Consider the following 11,760-nt stretch of genomic DNA (forward strand, 5'->3'; position numbering starts at 1 on the left):
CAGCATTGCTGTCAAAGCTGTTCCTCACTGTTCCCTCTCTTTCTCTTTTTCTCTCTCTCTCTTTCTCTTTTTCTCTCTCTTCCTTTTTCTCTCTCTCTCTCGACCCACTTGCTAGGGCCGAAGCTGCCATCCTGGACTCGGGACCCTGACAGTCTGGGAGCCATCCCGGCATCTCTGCCACTGGGCCAGCCCACTCCCGGCCAGCAAACCTGTTTAATCTGCGCCCAGCACCGCCGCCGGATCACCTCCGTGAATCAGTCCCTGCTGCAGCCCCTGAGACCCTGCTGCTCGTACAGGAGCGGTCAAACACCTCTGGACCTTGACAACCTCAAATCTGGCATCCTGGGTGCTCCTGACATTCTTTTTCTTTCCTTAGTCTGCGTATCCTCTTTTCCTTTAAAGGAGGGCCCGTTCTGCTAAACCTTTTCCGGACCCCAGTTCAGCATTGAGCAGTCTCCTAACAACCATGTGTTAAGACCCTTCCCTGCCCTTTATGCAGAAACCTCATTCACACTTCTGCTCTCTTCTAGCACCAAAACATCATCATTCCACATTCCAACATCTCAGAGTCCACTAACCACCCCCCTCCTTCAACTTCCCTCTTTCTTCTCTTCTTACTTTCTTTTCTTTTTTCTTTCTTTGATTCAACACATCTCAAACTGTAAGAGATGTACACACAACTAGTTTACTTCTTTTTATACCTTTCTCCTCTTGAGTACTATAGCTTTTTGGTAGTTCCTCTTGAATTTCCGCTATAATGTTCAGCTGGATAGTCTCTTTTAATTTAAAAGCTGCCTCCTTTGCAGCTTGATCAGCAGTGTTATTTCCTCTTACTAAATAGCTTGACCCTCTTGGTGACCTTTTACATGTACTACTGCTATCCTCTTAGGTCCTTTCAGGGCTTCAAGCACTCTAATTATTAACTCTTGATGGATCAGTTTTTTTCCCTTGAGTATTTATCAAACCTCTTTCCATCCAGATTTTTCCAAACGTGTGTACAATTCCAAAGGCATATTTTGAGTCTGTATAAATAGTCCCTACCTTATCTTTTAAAAGTTCAAAGCTCAGTATAAAGCAAATAATTCACAAGCTTGAGCTGACCAGCTAGAACTTATTTTTCCTCTTTCTATTACAGACACGTTTTCTCCTTCTACATCAGCATATCCTGAACTTTGTTTCCCTTTTATTACCCTCTTTTACTGCAGCCACGAAAACCTTAGCTTAAACTTTCACCTTCTCTTCCTCTCTTCACACATAAACTTTTTGTGTTTCCCTTAACAATTCTTGCAAACCTCTCTTCTGCCATCCATCTAACTTTTCAAGTTTCTTTCTAATATCTTCCCATGATTTTGCCACAAACTGAGTTTTGATTAATGCTTCCCCCACAGCTGTATCAGGATCCAATCCTGAATACATTTGTATACTCTTCCTTATTCTTTTTCACATTTATTCCACAAATTTAACATTACCCCAAGGGGCTGTCCTGGGGTATATCTGGCAAAGTGCTCCCTCTTTTTCCGGTACCTTCAGTACCTCTATTATGCAGCTGGTTCATACCAGCTCCTGGGTTTTTGCTTTGGCATTTACCCATTTTATCCTAACAGGTGTTCCCTCACTGGCCTCAACCACACTTGTTCAAAACATGGTCACTTCTTGTCAAGGATTTCTATAATAAAAAGTCCCTTCTGCCAGTACCGCCTCCCGCCTCTGATTTACTAAGAAAAATCCCCCCCAACTATTATCGCATCCCGCCCCTGACCTTTTATATACAGAAAATCCTCCTTCACTCGCTTTGTTCCTTCACCTGCCGCTCCCCTCACGAGGATATGGAACCGAGGTTAGAAGAACTCCGCAATCACATCGTGACCAGGTCACGTCTCACACACACACCATCACACTCTTTCACGTCTACACCCGTTCTTATCCCATCTAACCAAGTGATACTTACAGCCTCCTTTTCTCGCCTGGGTCTTCATGCACGAGTTATTACAGGTGAATTTACTGCAGTCTACTCCGGGAGCTCAAAATTCTTTTGCTCATAATTTACCTTAGAAACTTCCTCTTTCCTGAAAGATTCCCCAGTCACTCAGGGCCACCTGAGGCAAAAGCCTCCAAGGTGGAGTGCCTCCCTGAGATCAGGAGTCTCCCCCGAGGGATTTGGAAATGTTCCCGGCCAACGCACCAAATCTGTTATTAATAAGAAGCTTGACTAGGCCAATATTCAAGCAGCAATCAGTTTATTAATTAATGTGATAAAGTATGAGCAAAACAGCGCTGGGTACAGTGGGGGAAGTTTTCCCTCCAGCTGCACACCGATGGTTGGGGCATACAGATATTTATAGGGGTACACATAAGCTTTTCTCAGCAGTTTCTATTCCAAATTTTTATGTAACAATTCTATACACTATTGTGAGTTAGTTTTTCTCAGGATGTACCCCAGAAAGGAGTATCCCCAGATGGTGGGGTCCGACTTCCGAAAGAAGGAAGAGGTCTTCCAGCTGGTGCGGTCCAGACTCCAGATGTGAGCCCGCCTGTTAATTGCAAAGACTATAAATCTCATAACAGTGATGTTCAGCTTCCCTTGGTCGAAACTATCAATCCTTGGGTTGATGTTCATCTTCCTTTCTCCATCTGCTTTTTACTGTTTTGCTAAGGTGTTGAGATAAACATGTTTCCTTTACATATATTCTAAACTTATATTTTCAAAGCTCCTTACTACAAGCAATATTCTAAAATTATACTTCAAAAGGTTATTATTACAAAGCTGTTTAATGCTTAGCTACGTGCAGAAAGTTCCTGTCCAACAGCAACATCCTTAAAGCTTTAATTCAGATGCTATAAAGGTTAATTGCAAACAAAGGATAAGTTCAAAGGCCTTCTTCCATGCTTTACTCCCTCAGTTACTTTTTTAGAATTCATCCTTTAATTGTCCCATAATCAGTTTCCACATATTATGGATGAATGTCAAAATTCATATTTTATTTAGGTAAAAAGCAAATGTAAGGTAGTATAAAATGTATTAAAGGTAGTTAGATATTAAAGGATTGGGATTGGTGTGGGGATCACGTCTGGACATGTTTCAGAAAAGCCAGGAAAAATGGCCAGCAGTATTGAGAAACCATCACACACACACATACCTCACCAATAGACTACATTTACATGTGAAACACAGCAGGAACCCATTGTTTTGAGGTTTCAGTTAAGCAAAGAATTACGCCATCGGCAGCACACCTGGCTACTCCCGACCAGAGGGAAGAAGCTAACACTATTCAGATTTTTAATCTGCTTCTGGGAAATCTCTTAGTTTGTAAAAGAGATTTCCAGTAAGGACTGAATATCGGGTGTTCAGAACGTTAACGAGGATATCTGTCTCGGTATGGGACAGGTGTGGATTGTTAAGCTTGGATGTTTGAGTCCTGTCTAGCACAAGACCAGAAGCCGATGAATTATTCCCGAAGACATTGAGGACTGGACCATCTTCCATCAGATAGCATTCTACTAGACTGGAGAAACCTTTGGGACTTGTTTGACTAAGAAAAGGACAATGAACTTCCTAGCCCGCGGCAAGAAAAAGAGGATAAAACCTAGGTTCGAGAAGACCATGGTGTGCCGCTGCACTCCGAAGCTGCCAGTGCTTGGAGCTGCATAGCATGTCACTCAGGGTCTATTCCCGGGCTAGACTCTGTCCAATCCGTGGCTGGCCGAAATTCTGTTATTTTTACGCGAAATAAATTTTGTATTTTGTTATTATATCATAATTTGGCTCTCGCAAATTATTGATAAAATTAGATTGGCAATTTCCTTCATAACACACATATCACAATCACAAGTACACATGCTGCCTGTATGTACCTGACACGAAACACAGCTTTGTATCTCACATGACTGCCATCCCCCTTCCCCAGCACGGCTGCCAGAAAAAAAACCTCCACCATGAACAACTCCAGCCACTAGATGCCGAGTCATGTGGCCAAAGGGCTGTCCCAGCGCCGCAGGAGATCGTGCAGCTGAAATCAGAGGCGGCTCTGCAGCCTTTGCAACCCAGCGGGGGCCAGGCCTCTTGCCGGGGAGCCTGCTAGGCCCTGTCCTGGCAGGGCCTGGCCATGCTCTGATGTAGCGCTGGCCAACCTGGTTCTCTTCCCGCCCTAGCACAGCCAGACCGGCCTGCGGCTTGACTGAAATTCTGCCACTGCTGAGTTTCACCAGTAACTGCCGGAAATGGGGAGGAGAAGCCACCAGCCTGCAGCTGAAACTGAGCACAACAAAAAACAAAAGACCAGACATGCAGCCAGAGCGGCAGCTGCCCTTCTGGCCCAGGCCCCCTGAGATTCTGATGCAGTTCCCCCCCCCACCCCCGGCTCCTCCCAGCGCGGCCTGAAATCTGTCACCGTGAGCCCTCTGGCCACCACCCAGCAGGGATGACATGACCGTCTGCAGGCTGCGGATGAGATATTAACTCTTTAAATGAGACCTGCAGACCTTTATCCTCTTTCAAGTGAGAGAAAAGGACAGTGGGAAGACACATAGAGAAACAACATGAAGACACCAAGGTCAGTAAAGAAAAAGTCCCATATGGAAGGAGAATGAGGAGATGCCTTAGTTTTAGGCTGAAATTCTTTTGGTAAGGCCATGGTGATGGACTGTGATACACTAGAATATCCCTTTAATTCATAGAAAAAACCATGGGGGATTCAAACTGTAGACATGAGCAAAGTCATCTGTGCTGAAGCAAACAAATGTTGAAGCAGCTGTGATCCCATGAGAAGTTAGAACGAGAGAGAAATAAGAGTGATGAAGACCCTTTGCCCCCAGGGAAAGAAGAAAATCTCTGTTCCCAGAGATGAAGATGTTCTCAGAGACCAATGAAGAGAACCTTTGCTTTTGAACAGCTCTTCCTTAAAATAGTACTCCATAAGTTTGACATGGCCTATGAATGCAGCTGTGGGAAGGCTGTATGAGATGGGAGAGGGACTTCACAATTGCAGATTTCCGGGCGGCTGCTATTCGGGGAAATTAAAAGCTACAAAAGAACTTTTTCTTGTGGAGAAGTTTCCATGGCACGGCAAAAGAGACTTCTCTCCCTAAGAAACTAAAGACTATTTTAGAGGTGGTAAACTGACTGAAAGTCCCAGATTTTGTCTCTTTATGTTGTCAGTGGGAAAGAAAAGAAGGTGTGGGGGGGAGGAGAAGTCTTCTGCAGTTTCATGCTGATTTCTTTTAATTTTTCTTTTCATTCTGTTAATAAAGTTTTCTTTATACTCTTCAAAGTTTGAGCCTGCTTTGCCTTCCTCCTAATCCTATCTCACAGCAGGAAATGAGTAAATAATTCCAGTGGGTGCACTGATGATTTGGCCAGCACTGAACCCACCACAGGAGGGCAAGGTCTGACAAATCAATATCCAGCATTTTTTCACAATTTTTTTTCCCTATGCCATGTTGGCACTTTGTTTGTCAATAAACGGTTGGTTTTTTTCACTTTCATCTGCTAGTATTAATCTCTCATCGACAGAAATAGATTTTTGGAACTTTTTTTTAGAGGAAACACTAGTTCCAGAGTCTTCTCCTAAACTTTTCTTTAAACTAAGACACATGCCAGGTGTGATCAGGAAGAAAGATCTGCTTAGTACAATGGAGACATTATTTTTGCATACTGCAAACCCCCCCCTCCCCCCTTTTTTTTTTGGCCAGCATTAACCCTTAAAACACTGTTTAAATCCACATCACCACAACCCAGAGTGGAGATGAGAGAGATAAGCATTCCTGGGCTACATAGGTTTTATATACCTCCAGGAATTTGGAGTCTCTGTCTGCAATTCACACTGAGTGGAAGAACTACGGGCTTAGCAGCAGCCCATAGAAATGCTAACTGTGGAGAAGCATTAGAAAACACCTCTCCTTCTCAATAAGGAGAGCTTTGGTGCCTGACCTCAGTGCCCTCATCTCTGGAGGATGTAAGACCCCAAACCTTACCCTGAGAGAGAAACAAGAACTGAAGTCAGAATTTTCAGCAGCCCTGGCATTTTCCACTCTGGCAAAGAACTTTCAGTTCTGCTAATGGAAAAAGATATAGTTCACTCAAGCATGGGTTGCAATTTAAAAGGTACTTCAGCAGCCAGCAGTCCAACTGCAAGACATTTTCTGTTCTTTCCATTCTAATGTCACAGTCTGTTCTGTCCAAAATCATGGTGCTGTTGTCTTCTGGGACATCAGGGCCTGTTCCATCCACCAGACTTTAATGCGTAATCAGAGAATTAAAGAAAGTAAGTGGCTTTTCCAGACCCCATTCCCCAGTTCTTGCAAGTATTAATATTCATGGAACTCTTGCATGCATTAATAGTCATGGAACTCTTCATTGGTGGAAACCAAGAGTACTGTAGAGAATGTATGGTTAAAGGAGTTGATATAAAGGTCATTGTTAAAAGAGTTAATACAAAGTTCCAATGTTAGTTGAATCTTCTATAGTTATGTAAATCCCCCTTAGTTGTTTGTTGAATATTCTGTAGTTGTATAGATCCCTCTTGCTTGTTTGTTAGATGTTTTGTAGTTATGTGAATCCCCCTTGCTCTCAGGTATTGCTCCTGCTGCTCCCACTGTTACATAAAATGGCGAACCACCTGAGACCATAAAGAAGATTACGTCACCTAATAAGCAAATATGAAACTCCCATAAGACTTAGCAGAAAAGGATTACCTAGCAAAAACCCCTAGAACAATGAACCACCATGCAAATAAAGAATTAAACTAACACCTCTGAACAGAGAAAACATAAGACAACATTAAGACCCTGGTCAGAACTTTTCACCTTCGTCACAGACAAGAGGAGTATTCAGACTATGAACTTGAGACCAACAGGCATCTACTCAGAGACTCTCATGAGGAGGGAAGACCCAGCTCTGCCGGACTACAGAGCTGACATCCTCCTCTTCCACTCCATCTTGGAAGCAGCAGTGGTGTGCACACACCCCCATGGGTCCCCTACCTAGACTGTTTCCAATAAAGCTGAAATCACTAGAGCTGGTCATGTGCCATTCATAACAGTCTTGGGGACTCATTCAGGATAGGCCACACCCAAAGAACACACAGATACAGACAACACAGAAATATGCCACTAAAAAAAAATGTTAGACTCTAAGGTCAGCTTTAGCTGAGCAGAGGATACTCTAGCTATTCAGTGGATAAATACTCATGTAATTTTTTTTCTTGATCCTCTGCAGCTAGGTATCAAGCAGGGCTGATCTGTCTTCTGCTAGGGTAGAGGAGTAAAAAATACAAACTGAATACCCTCAGTTTTTTCAAAGGTACCTTGCAGAAAAGGCATGAAAGAGCTTTACACATCTAGTAAAAATATACTAGACGTGTGCTTATAAGTCAGAAATAGATTTTTTCTAATTGAAATATTTTAAATGTGTTTTAAAACCAAATTGTTTAATTTCTCAAAGGTAAAGAAATGCAAGACCGCAGAATGCACAGCTGTTTCCTTACTGTCAAATGAACTGCTTCCCCAGCAATGCTCAAGGGTTTTTGCTGCATGAGATCAGTGGAAAGTAGAGCAGTGGCATTTATTCAGTGCAGAGAGATTAAGGACATTATGCAGGAGATAAGGAGATATACGGCCCTTATTGCAAGAGCTCCAAATGCCCTGATGTTGCAGTGCATGTTTTTGATTGTAATTTGGTCCTAGTAGTCAATTTTATACACCCCCCTCTATTTTGTATTGTTATAGCATATTTTATTACCAATAGTTCCTTTCCCCCCCATATTGTTGATTTTGCCCTAGTCATCCATTTCCCCAAAGACCTGCCCTTTTGTTCCTGTTCCTCCTCCATTGAATGTCAGTCCCTCTCCAAGCCTGCCCCTTTCTCTAGAAACTTCCCTATCAATTTTGTATCCTTCAAAACCCCATTGGTTTGTTTAAGTTGTTCTCCTCCTGTGTAATTCCCTGTTGGTTTAAACATTGTATTCCCCGCCTTGTGTTCCACCCCGTTTCTCCCAATTGGCTAAAGATTGTATCCACCCCTGGGACCTCTCCATTTATAAGTTGGTGTATGCCTTTGATTCAGTGCATTTCTCTCCCTGGAAATAAACATCTTTGGAAAACATGCAGAAGACCTCTCCCTGTTCCTAGTCCCTATGCCCAATGCAGTCCACCTGTGCTGTAGAGCATCTGTGCCTTACAGCGGCACCCCAGATTTGACAGCTGTCTGGGGGCTGCCCACTCTCGCGGACAGTGTCGGGAGCTAGTTGGGCAGAAAAAATCCAGCACCGCAGTACCCTGAGGCCTGTGTGATCTGCTAGACTAGACTGAACACTAAATGGACCTGACTAACCCTTGCTGACCTTGCAAGATATTAATCACAGAAACAGAGATATTCAGCAGTTTTTGCTGGTAAAGCAAAGGAATTTGCTTTGTACTAGGCCCTCTTAACATGATTAACAGAAGGTTTGCAGAGTTTAGACATACCACCCTGAGGGACTGAGGAAAAGAGCCCTAAGCTGCCTTCAAATATCGTTAGTATATTTTCATTAGATATTTTTATATGTTATCATTAGCTGTAATACTATAGTTATATAATTATCGCAATTAAACTTTTTTACGCAGAATAAGAAACTCCAGAAACCCACACATTCCAGCCTCAAAAAAATCTCTTTCTTGCCCTTCTTTTTAGTCATCAAGATCGGAGCCCTGTATTAAATTCTAGGTACAAGCATTTCTACACTGAAATCCTTATTGATTAAATCTGTTGGATTTTAAGTTTCTTCCTCTGCATTTTTGCAAAATTATAACAAAATAGAGTTGACAGAAAAATACAGAGGAAGCAAATGTTGGGGTGGATACCCATTCAGGCGCAAAACCCTCTCACTCCAGTCTAATGAAATTTCAAGCGCAAAAACCAGTGGCAAGGCTGGATAAGACCAGTAAAGCTCATTATTTTGTATTAAGCCCTAGTACAAGCACGTTTACTTTCTTGCGAAAGACTGAACTTGTCAAAATCCTCAACTGGCACAGAAAAATGGGTGAAAGTTACTGATACACTAGAAAGTAAAGTTAAGGAATGTGTACATTGCCAGAAAATTGTACTTATCAATTTTGCCACCAGCCTCAATGACAGTGGTTAAAAGCTTTCCTGGGTCTGCTGGGGAAGAGGTTGGAATTTTAAAAACATATTCAGTCTTGAAGCACCACTATGTGTTACAATCAAGTGGCAGAATAGCCTTTGAGTATTAAACAGATTGAGATGTTTTAAAGGTGGCATTTTTGGACAACCTGCATGTCACACTTTCTGCCTTTGTATTTGAGTGGCACCTAGGAGCAGACTGAGGATGAAAATGCTTTAGTTTTAAAATAATCCTAATGCGGCTCCGGGATTTTTGGGGTCTCCCCGACCCCAGCTGCCGTGGGTGTCCCAGACAGCAAAGTCCGGTTAAGCACAACCTGTCCGGGCCCCTCAGGCGGGCTCCAGAGCCACAGGCAATCTTAGCAAGCTGCTCAGCTCTTAAGTGAGATCAGCTCTTTGGTGATTTCAGCTCATTAGTGATTTCAGCTCATTAGTGATTTCAGCTCTTTGCTTGCTAAGTGCCTCGGCAGACGCAGGGAGAGAGAGAAGAAGCGCTGTATGAGGTTCCACAGAGATGTCTTTATTGGTCTCTTCTGTGAAGGGTCCCAGTGACAGCTCTTCTGCTGAACTGGGCAGAAATAGGGGTTTATATATGGTATAGGAGTTTTGGGAAGTAGTCCAATAGTAAGGGTCGAGACGAAAATGACCTATCGTTTTACAGAGAGATAAAAAGGGTCTGAGGGCGGAAGAGGGGTTTCTTAGGTTCAGTCATCGTGACTAGGCATTTCTTATCTTAGGCAACTAATGGCCAGGGAGGCCTTGCAGGTCCTGTGCCTGCTACATAATCTATTTCAGCTTCATGGCTCCCTAGGAGAGGCATTATCCTCCTTAGAAATGAAAGGGATCTATGTTATACATTTATTTTCGGGACATAGCTGGTACGTGAGCAGGACAACTGAAGGAAATTTGTGTGGGATGCAGAGGGTATTCAGCCTCCATCATGTTTAAGGGAAAATGATCAGAACAAAGTAAATTTAGTCCTTCTGCTTACATCAAAAAACCTTCCCAGAAATACTAAACTTTTAGTTAAATTGCTGCTTTCAGTCATTCAATTTTAAAGACCAACTTATCTTCTAGGAATTTTGTCTTTTAGCAACCCTAATATATCAGAGCATCATATTTTCTATAATTAAACCAATCTTACAGCATATTCCAGACTGACTGTGCCACACAGCAGTCCCTGGGCAAACAGCACCTTATTCATAAACCTGCTCTTTGCTTAGACTGTGCTTGGTGATGGTGCTTTGAGCCAGAGAAGGGACAGAAACCTGTAAAATGCATCCTTTCCTAACCATCAGGGCTTTCTCTCCTCCCATTGAGGCAGCTTGGGTCCAAATGCTTCAGGGTAAATATCACTCCCTCATTGGAGATGCATGAGGGTGGTTTACTAAAAATCATGCCCAACATACAGGCGAGATAACCCAGTGCTTCTGGGACTCCTACACAACACAGCTGTAATGAATCAAAACAACTGCCTTGAAATGAACTAGAAGTACATCTATGTAGACACCAACAAGGGATTTGGTTCCCCTGACGTAAACACATTTCAGTTTATTTCCTTGCTTCTCAAATTCAGAGAGACACCATTTAAATCAAATACTACATTTCAAATCATGTTCCCTCTTGAGACTAAAGAAAACAAATCCCTGGCTGCTATTTACTTTTCAGTTCTTTTGCAGGTACTACAGTCCTCATTATTCAAACATAATTCAAGGAGGAAAAACTAATGTTCTTCATGTAATTATATTTCAAATATTTCACTTTCAGGTCATTACATCTCTGGTATCTTCTTCCCAGTCTGCAAGCATCCCCTTATGTTGTTGCTTTTCGATGGCTGCTGTGTGTGTGACCAGCCTTCCCAGCTAAGGAGCCACTAATACTGCAAATATCGCTATATTGCCATTAATGGAACACACAGTAAGGTGCCCAAACAGCTGAAATTACTTCTTCCAAACTGTCATCTCTTGTGCTTATTGACTATGAACTTGAAAGACACTTTCTGTTGTGCTGCTTGTTCATTGCTCCCAAGAAAGACCATCCCAGTTAAACCTTTCTCCTTAGAACATATTTCCAGAAAATTCTTTTCTTTTTTTTATCTTCCACTGTTCCACTGCTCCTTTCTTTTTTTCTCCTAATATTCATGTGTAAGGAATTAAGATCATTGCGTCAAGGAAAGGTCAGGTCTGTGGTGAATGGACAGTAAAAGTGCAGAAATCTGATGCCTGTCACTGCCCTATCGCAAGGAACTACAGGAAGTCACCACAAGTCACCTGAATTTTTCCATAAAATGAGGGAAAATGTTCCATACTCTGACCCCAGAGGTCTTCTGGGAATACCTCCAAAGAAAGTTTCAGTTCTAGAACATGAACTTTTTTTAAAAAGCAGTTTCTCAAAAGTAAACTCCCAGAACATGACTATGGATAGAAATCAGGATGATTACAACTATCAGGATCAAAACTTCTGCACTCCTGGGTTATTTTGCCAAAGAGTATTGATGATCTTGTCCTGAGTTTTCATGGGTATCTTCCACTGTGGTGCTGATGAAGGACAACACAGAATTCCTCATAAGCACAATGTGACAAGGACAACTTCCCAGAACTGAGTGATATTTGGTTCATGCAGAGCTTTGTATAAGGAAGTCCTTC

The sequence above is a fragment of the Motacilla alba genome, chromosome 3 (genome assembly GCF_015832195.1).
Source record: "Motacilla alba alba isolate MOTALB_02 chromosome 3, Motacilla_alba_V1.0_pri, whole genome shotgun sequence".
Lineage (NCBI taxonomy): Eukaryota > Metazoa > Chordata > Aves > Passeriformes > Motacillidae > Motacilla > Motacilla alba.